The sequence below is a fragment of the Anabrus simplex genome, chromosome 3, assembly GCF_040414725.1.
Source record: "Anabrus simplex isolate iqAnaSimp1 chromosome 3, ASM4041472v1, whole genome shotgun sequence".
In the NCBI taxonomy this organism is placed as follows: domain Eukaryota; kingdom Metazoa; phylum Arthropoda; class Insecta; order Orthoptera; family Tettigoniidae; genus Anabrus; species Anabrus simplex.
Window position 1 is genome coordinate 26510459 of NC_090267.1, and position 10083 is coordinate 26520541.

The following is a 10083-nucleotide window of genomic DNA, read 5'->3' on the forward strand; positions in this document are numbered from 1 at the left end:
TATATACAAATGTTGGCAAAATAAAATACAATTTATAATTACTGTACACTTATTTATAATTGTTAAAATTGATGAGGTAAAACATTCCAATTTGTCTATTTGTAATTTGGCTCCAACCAAAATAATTCGCGCTAGGATTCATGAGGTAGTCAACTCCGTTGGTCACTCTATATGAATGGAGTGCACAGTGCAAGTGAACAGCTTTTGTTGATTATAAAATGAGGCTGTGCTAAGACAGAGTTAAAACAACACCGGCTTCAAATGAAGATAGTTAAAAACATCATTCGATTCTTCCTAGTTGACTAGAGGTTTGCGTATATTTTGTTGTTGAAGTGTGGGAAAGTCAGTTGTTGGTTGAATGGGCAACGGTTGAAAATGTTGTGCAGTGCAATCGGTGTTTGAGCTGTCCTACATGTGAGGGAATCTGAAAATGGAGGATTTGTCTTAATTAGTTAAGTGAAATAACGGAAAAAGAGGAAAAAAAGGGGGGGAAATCATTGAGAAATGAAAGATGTGAAAGTTAAAACTTACCTTGAAAGCTGTTGAGCTGTTACCTAATTGCTAGGAGGTTTGTGGAGCACTGGCTGTCACTAATGTCCTGCTCCTCGTGTTGTACGTGTGACGTCTTAGAGGAGGGGAGTGAAAGTTACAAGTAACTATTCTCATTTTGGTTCCGTATTGAAGTTGACGTATATTTCAAATATTATTATAATATTTATAGGTCCACCTGTTCAATACAATACAATTATTTCAGGTTCTTAGGGCTGTATACAACAAAGATAATTTTGCCTATATTTGCCTGTTCAAAGTAATGGTTCAGTATCACTGAGAAAGAGGGATTCTGCATCTGTCTTTTGCCCTTTTTACTGTTAGAAGGAACAGAAGGGATTTTAAATAACTTGTATTCTTAAGAATTCGGGCATATAGAGGAAAGTATGTGAAACATTGGTGAACTGTATGAAAAATACATATTTTGCAGTATGTAGAAACTGAAACACAAACCTACTCTGTGTGGAAGAAAGGACTTAAATAGCATGAAGGCCTGCAGATTACAAGATGATGCATGGTCAGTGTGATGACAAATCCTCTCAGCTGTTATTCCTGGCTCTCTAGACTGGGGTTGCCATCTCACCATTACAGTAGATAGCTTCTCAATTAAAGGTGATCTCAGAGGCTGAGTGGACCTGCCAGACCTCATTTCCAGGTAAAAATATCTGACCTGGTCAAGCCAAACTAAAATCGATCATAGTAATAAAATCTAATGTAATAAAATAAAGCACATTAGATACAAGAGTACCCAACATGATGGCAAAATCCCTTCTTTCTTTATCTTCCATTGTAATTTGGTCACCGGTATATTGTGCGTAGTAAGTTTCTGGAAATCTTGTACTGCGTAAATTAGGCCTACATCAACTTTTAAAGGTTATGCATACCTGCCAACTTTTACGGTTTATCCGTAAAATTTATGGAAATTGCAGCATTTTATGGATGGATGGTGTCATTTTACAACTTCTTTGACAAAAATTTGAAACCACAAACCTACTACGCTAGCGTAGCATGGGGGTGGTGATACTCCCATGTGGCGCATCCCAGGTGGCGGATAGGGGGGTCCTAACCGGCTTGCCGGCGGACTTGTGGGAAATAAAATACCTCTCACGGACCAAACACCCCCCTCCTTATGGGTGGGGGACGCAGACGAAGAATTCACCCACAGTATTTCCTGCCTGTCGTAAGAGGCGACTAAAAGAGGCAACCAAGGGATGATCCAATTAGAACCATGAGACTAGTTGTAATTAGTACCATCACGCAGGGAACACCATGGGTCGCATTTACTTGCGCGTAGTACCACTGTTAGGTACGCAATAGGTTTGTGATTAGTAGCGACAGCGTGTGAATCAGGAGGTGGGTCCTACAGTACCTGTGATTCATACCGCTCTATGAGCGACATCATGGGATTAGCGACACCATGTTTCTGCCTTACCTATGCTCAATTCCCACTATGTGAGGAATTCCACGGGATAGTACGAGTCCCTGTGGTTAGTCCACTTATGTGAGGAACGCCATAGGTTTGTGTTGCCTTTATAGGTTTGCGTTGCCTGCAAATAGCGCCGCAATGTGTGAAACACCATAGGTCTGTATTACATGTGTGCATTACACTACCTGTGAATAGTACCAAAATGTGTGGAATACCAGGAGTCTCCGCTACTTTTGATTAGTGCCGCAACATTATACATAGCATGGTTCTACTTTCCTAGCGATAAATACCATTATGAGGGGCCGATGACCTCGAATTTGGACCTGTTTCGATTATAAGCATAATCGATTCAGCATCGTGCTATAGAAGCAGTCCCTTGTTCAGTAGTACTATTGTTTTGTGCCAGCTTCTGTGCATTTGAGGCACTGTGGGTCGAATCGACTGATCATTTAAATTCATATCTGTCCATTCATTCTTCGTCCTCACGCTTTGAATTCTGGTCAGTGGAGGATTTTGGACTTCTAAGTTGTCATTTCGTTTTGTTTCATTTTGTACCATTAGGGGCCGATGACCTCGATGTCAGGCCCCTTTAAACAACAAACATCAATCATCAATCAATCAAAATTTGAAACGTTAACATTCGATAATCACTCCACTTCCGTACAATCAATTGTTTGCGTGGGCCGAAGGCAAGTCCACGATAGAAGATAGGAAACTTAAAAGGGTCCACCTTATCAATACAAATAAATGTTATAGTTTATTTACAACATATATTTACACTTGGAACTAGTTTCGACGCTGTTTGGCGTCATCTTCAGCCAAAATGTGGGAAATAAGGCTAGCATGTAGACATTTATATTACAAGGTGTTACATTAGTGTGATTAAATGAGAGAACATGAAGACGCGAAGTACAATGTCAGTTTCAAAGTGGTCATGAAGTGTGAGTCAAAATTGTATAAACATGAGATAACATAATCACTTGAACAATAAAACATATAAACTGTAACAAAACCATGCGGAAGTACAAGATGATTGGCATTGGAGATTCAAATTATTTCAGACACTCTTCCATTGAATGTTGCCTGCCGCGAGTGTAGCACAAAACATAGGTTATATTTCAATAAACACAATCTTCTCAAAAATGCACATAACATTATAAAATATTTGGGTTGAGGTGAAATTTGGCAGTTAGGGATTGAAATCACTTAGTCAATAAGCGTCAATTCAAAAAACAGCTGTAAAGGGTGAGACAAGAATTGCACAAGCGTGAGTTTGGACTCGATAAATGCAAAAAACACATGAAACACACTCGAAAATGTAGGTTCGTGATGGATTTGGCACAAAGGGTCTGCGTTCAATCATTCATTGAATGGCACCGGTGCGAGTGTAGTTCAAATGTGAGTTAGGATTTAACAGCCTCATAGAATTGTACGTGACACCTGAACTTATGTTGCGAGATGAACGTGGCAGTGAAGGTTCGAATTGCAGATATTCAGTAATGTCAATTCAAAACAGTCCATGAAAGGTGAATGCAAAAGCTATAATTCATACGAGTTAGGACTCATTAAATAATATTTTCAAATACAAATAACATATTCAACTTTCCGTGGTACACGGTGAAATTGGCAGTTAAATAATTAAAATTTGTAGGATTTCTTCGTCAGGTGCCATATAAGTCAAGCGCAGCGTAAGTATGAGACAGGGCTCAACATATCCAAACTGGTACAAATGCATATTTGAATCCAAGTTCATCCATGTTCATCCAAGTGTGAGATGAACATGGATGAACTTGGATTCAAATATGCATTTGTACCAGTTTGGATATGTTGAGCCCTGTCTCATACTTACGCTGCGCTTGACTTATATGGCACCTGACGAAGAAATCCTACAAATTTTAATTATTTAACTGCCAATTTCACCGTGTACCACGGAAAGTTGAATATGTTATTTGTATTTGAAAATATTATTTAATGAGTCCTAACTCGTATGAATTATAGCTTTTGCATTCACCTTTCATGGACTGTTTTGAATTGACATTACTGAATATCTGCAATTCGAACCTTCACTGCCACGTTCATCTCGCAACATAAGTTCAGGTGTCACGTACAATTCTATGAGGCTGTTAAATCCTAACTCACATTTGAACTACACTCGCACCGGTGCCATTCAATGAATGATTGAACGCAGACCCTTTGTGCCAAATCCATCACGAACCTACATTTTCGAGTGTGTTTCATGTGTTTTTTGCATTTATCGAGTCCAAACTCACGCTTGTGCAATTCTTGTCTCACCCTTTACAGCTGTTTTTTGAATTGACGCTTATTGACTAAGTGATTTCAATCCCTAACTGCCAAATTTCACCTCAACCCAAATATTTTATAATGTTATGTGCATTTTTGAGAAGATTGTGTTTATTGAAATATAACCTATGTTTTGTGCTACACTCGCGGCAGGCAACATTCAATGGAAGAGTGTCTGAAATAATTTGAATCTCCAATGCCAATCATCTTGTACTTCCGCATGGTTTTGTTACAGTTTATATGTTTTATTGTTCAAGTGATTATGTTATCTCATGTTTATACAATTTTGACTCACACTTCATGACCACTTTGAAACTGACATTGTACTTCGCGTCTTCATGTTCTCTCATTTAATCACACTAATGTAACACCTTGTAATATAAATGTCTACATGCTAGCCTTATTTCCCACATTTTGGCTGAAGATGACGCCAAACAGCGTCGAAACTAGTTCCAAGTGTAAATATATGTTGTAAATAAACTATAACATTTATTTGTATTGAAAAGGTGGACCCTTTTAAGTTTCCTATCTTCCATTCTCAGTTCAATACGGACAAAAATGAAATTCTTAGATTTAAATAAAAAGTCCACGATAGTCGATAACTCATTCTTTGATATGATTGGTATTTTTAACCGTGTGATGTTTGTGTCATTATTGGAATTGAATTTAAAGCTGGGATAACAGTTCTTCCGTGTGAATCTTGGGTGTCAACAGGCTCTGTGCTGCAAATTCTTTGTTCCGCTCCATTCGCATGTTGTGATTTAACCCATATTCTTTGACCACATGAGTGGAGTTCTTTGTTTATGAAGTTGACGTTCCTTGAATGTTTTGGCCATTAAGGTTATGACATATTTTAATGAAGTGTTAGAGTTTTTGTGTTATAACTTCGTGCCTTGCAGTTCCCTGTATTTGTTGGACTAATTACATTCGTTCCAGTGACTTGGTATACCGCTATTAACGAAGCCCATTAAATTATAAAGAAGAAGAATTCCATTTGTTTCACTTGTTTTTTACCATGTGCATATTTTTTGTTCATGAGGTTGGCGTCGTGTTCACTTAATGGTTTAAGGCTTTGTGTGCTTTGACAACATGTTTTAATGAAGTGTTTGATTCCCTTGAGCATTTGTTATTGTACCGGGCGGTACACCTCCACGCCGCTAATTCAAAAGGTGCGCCAGTTGAAACTCCTCTGCTGGAGGAGGTCTGAACTTGATTGACGGTATTAATTTTCTACTTTCTCAGAAGATGTCACTACCTGTAAATTTTGGAGTTTTAGAACTGTGTCATTTTTGATGTGTTTTTGTTTTGCTTGAAGTAAGAAGTGTGAACTTTCTCTTCTAGAGGACACTACTGAAGAACTACAATAGTGCACCCTAGTGTGAAGAAAAAGAACTGTTCTTTGGAGAAAATTTTATTTCAAAAGTTTGTTCTTTGTTAAATTTCTTTCAGTCATTGGTTAAGTTGGCAATATTACCCCTTTCTTTCCCCTTGTTTTAAATCTAGCCAATCCCGAATTTCTGAAATTAATTTTCCACCAATAATGTGTTTCTTCTTCATCTTGTGTAGGGGTTTCTCTTTTTTCTCCAATAAAGTGATTGTGGGCGGGTGTTTTCATTCCCCTAACGCCTAGAACCTTCCGCGAGAGTATATAAACTGCTGATTTTAGGGTCTCTGAGCCACTTCTGTTCCATCTTTCAGTGTGTAAAGTACATAGCAGGGGGCGGGTAGCGCCTCTTTCTTCGGCGGCGGTCAACAACAAGGTAATGGCCGATTAATTACTTATTTTCTTGCTTGCTCAGCAGTTTAACTCTCGGGGCGGGTCCGAAGCTTTTTCCATTATGTAACCCTCCTTAAAATGTAAAGAAACTTGTATCTATTTCATCTTTTGAACTGCATATCGGGATAGAGAGTGCTTAACCCTCTCGAGCTCCCAAACATAATGTTTTGAGGTGAACTTATTTTTCTCAACCTATTCTTCGTTAATATAATGTAAACTGTTCTTTTCTGCAGTCACCTCTGTAGTATGGGATTAGCCCTTGTATTAATGGCCTAGTGCCAAGTAGGTTTTAAAAACAAAGTGTATTAGGAGTGCAGATCGCCTCCTCACAAATTATTATTTTGGAGGTCATGTAATCAACCTTCTTTTCATTTAATAGACCTCAGTAGGTTGGGTATTTTACCCCTGTGTCTATGTCCAGTGAGGACAACTTGAAGTTGGAGTTTGGTGTGGCCTGGGAGAGGCTTAGAGTTGAGAGCGAGTGGCTCTTTTTGAAAATTGAGTGTTGTATGCCTCGTGGAGGCTTTTCAGTGTAATTTGGAGCAAGGGCTCCTAGGCATGAATGGGGTTTTCTGCCCCTCTGTTGAAACTTGTGTTTGGGGTAAAACTGAGCTGATTGCCCAAGCATTGTGAAGTCAGGGCGCGAAGCCCAAATCCTGTAAATATTGTAACTACCCTTTTGACTTGCTACTTTGTACCTGCCATGCTTGTTATCTCCTTATTTTGAAAAGAAAATATAACCTTGTTAAATTTTAAATTAATTTTACTTTCGTAGCTGGAGACCTATTCACACCCGCACCTTCTTTCACCTCTACCTACCACGGAAAGCTCCGTAACAAGTGGTAGCAGAGCGTGGTTGAATGGGTCTCATTTTAGCCCCTTTTGAAGGCTAAATATTGTTCTGTTCCGAACTCTAACCATTTTCTCAGTTGCTGGAATTTTTGAGGTTTTCAAAATTGTTCTGTCACCATGCCTGGCCCTCGCGATGTTCTTCATCTTAACTATTTGCGCAAGGAGGAGTTGATCTATGAATTAACTATTAGAAATGTACAATCTGGAGGCACGGTTGCAGTAGACACAAACAAGCTTAGAGAATCCCTAGATTTGCCCATTTCCATCCCCAATTTGGGAGAGAAAGAAATTGACGACTCTCTTTCCACGATCACGGAGAACATTACTGGGCTAGCTTCTGTAGTTAGTTTTTTTGACGAAAATGATCCGTCTCCTAATCAAATTAAGCGTGTGCAAGCTAGGCTGTTTCATTTTTCAAATAGAGTTAACGATCTGTTGTCTCTAAAGTTGAATGACGTTCAGAAGAAGGAAGCTAGTACGCTGCTTGAAAATATGTCTGAATTATCTAGCAAGGTTACTCAATTGTTAACTGGGGAAGTTCCTCCCAAAACTGATCAACCCGCCACGTTGAATGCTGGGAGCGAGGAAGAGCCTCCTAAGGGAGAAGTCAATAGGATAACCGTTGCTGCTCAAACTATCTCTGCCCCATTAGACAACGAGTCTGAACGTCGTAACTCATTGACTAATGTACGTTCTGAATTAACTTCCTTGCCACTTAAACCTTTACCGACTATGTCACCCGGGTTTAGCAGCTTGCCTCATCCATTGGCAATGTTGCTCAGAGGTATCTCTAAGTTTTCCGTTAATACCACCAGTGAAGTAATTTCATTTTTAAGATTTCTAGTTGAATTTCAGGATCATGCCCTTGTGTTTTCTCTTTCTCCATGTCAAATTTTGCAAATTATCTATCCTTATGCAATTGGTATTCTCTCTGACAAAATAGTAAGAGCCATAGCTGAACAGTCATCTATTGAAGATTTTCATGCACACTTGCTTGCAAATTTTATTCCTGCTCGCGCGAGGTCATCTCTGATTCAGAAGTACTATTACCGTGTACAACGCTTGGATGAAAACTTGGCTGATTTCATACAGGATATTAAGTTTTATACTAGGGTGTTTGCCCTTCATTTTCCCGAAGATCAGATTGTACAGGCTATTGTAGAGGGAATTTCACCTCCCTATAGGTCATATTTGTGTTTCGCGGCGTGCCCGCAAACTTTCTCTGAACTTGAAGCATTGGCCGTCTCAGCGGAAGGAGTTAGATACGCAGATTCATTGCGTGTAGCGAAAGAACCCCCGCCTTCTTTTAGTAATACTCGGCCTCCACCTCGCCGACCAGTCACACCCCGTAAATGCTATGCTTGCGGGTCGCCCGACCACCTTCGGAACAAGTGCCCATTGCTCAAATCTAGTGGGACAAGGAATGGAGCTGGTTCATCACAAGGCTGTTTTAAATGTGGGGCTTTCTCACATATTGCCAAGAATTGTCCCAATTCGAATAGCACCCCCTCCTGCTCAACTTCGGGTGCAACTTCCAACAACAATATAAAGTGACTAGTGTCTTCGGCTGAGTCGATTAATCCATCTTCCCGAGACTCAGCCCCGGGTAAACAGATCGAAAAATCAGGGAACGAGCAATTTTCAAATTCATCTTTGGAATGCCCCAAAGAGTGTCTTAGGATTGCGGCAGATACTCCCGCACCGGTTCCTTTTCTTAAGATTGAGTTAAATAACGAGCCTATAACAGCTCTCTTAGATTCAGGCAGTGTTTGTTCGATTATTTCGGCTGAATGGTATTCTAAATTGAAATCTGTTTGTAAACTACCTGACTATGTCTCATCTCCTGTTCAATATGTTTCGGCTAATTCATCCCCATTTCATCCCCATTAGAAATTCTAGGTTCCTTACAGGTCAAAATTCGTATTTTTAAATTTACATGGAAAACCAAACTGTTTGTGGCTAAGCACTTGTCTTGCCCCATCATACTGGGAGCGGACTTCATTTCTCACACTGGTCTTGTGCTCGATCTTCAGAGTAAGTCGTGCACATTCAAATTTACGTCCAAATGTAAAATTCCCTTGTTAAAGTGTAATTCTGTGTCATGTTCATCTATTTCGCCTACCCAGGATGAGATGTTGTTAGACTTTAGACATCTACCTGAGGAGCAGGCTGATAGTATTCGTAAATTATGTCAGTCATTTCCAGAGGTGTTCTCTGATACTCTTGGTGTTACTGACCTTATTGAATACAAAATTGAGGTCACGGATTCGATTCCTGTCCGTTTTCCACCTTATAGGCTATCTCCACCTAAAATGAAGGCTCTGAAAGAAATTATCGATCAGATGTTGAAGGATGGTATTATTAGGCCCTCTAAGTCAGCGTATTCTTCGCCTATTTTTCTAGTCCCGAAACCCCAAGGAGGCTTCAGGCCTGTCATTGATTATAGGGCTCTCAATCGGAAGGTGGTGTTACAATCTGTGCCCCTTCCCGACCTTCATTCTTGTTTTTCATGGTTCCGTAAGGCCAAGTTCTTTACTATCTTGGACCTGAATCAGGCCTATAATCAAATTCCCCTTGCCGAAGAGTCTAAACACCTTACAGCGTTTGCCACGGACTGGAACTTATACGAATACAACCGCGTGCCTTTCGGGCTCCCCACGGGAGCGGCTGTACTCACTAGGCTACTAGATAGGGTCTTCTCCGACATCAAATTTGAGTACTTATATCACTACTTGGATGATGTCGTCGTATTTTCAGAGACTTTTGAAGAACCTCTAGATCATCTGCGAGAAGTCCTCGATCGCCTTCGTAAGGCTGGGTTAACTGTCAAGTTGTCCAAGGTTGCCTTTGCTAAGCCCTCTATGTCATTCCTAGGGCATATTGTGTCACCTGATGGTGTAGCAGTCGATCATTCTAGAACACAGGCCATCCGTGATTTTAAACCTCCCAAGGACATTAAAGGTATCGCCAGGTTCATTGGTATGGTGAATTTCTTCAGGAAGTTTATTCCTAATTTCGCTAATAGAGCGGCGCCCTTAAACCTTCTTCGTAGGAAAGGCATCAAATTTGAGTGGGGACCTTCTCAACAAGCCGCTTTTGAAGATCTTAAATTAGCTCTCTGTAATGCCCCTGTACTTGCTATGCCTGATTTCTCGAAGAAATTCATCGTCCAAACCGA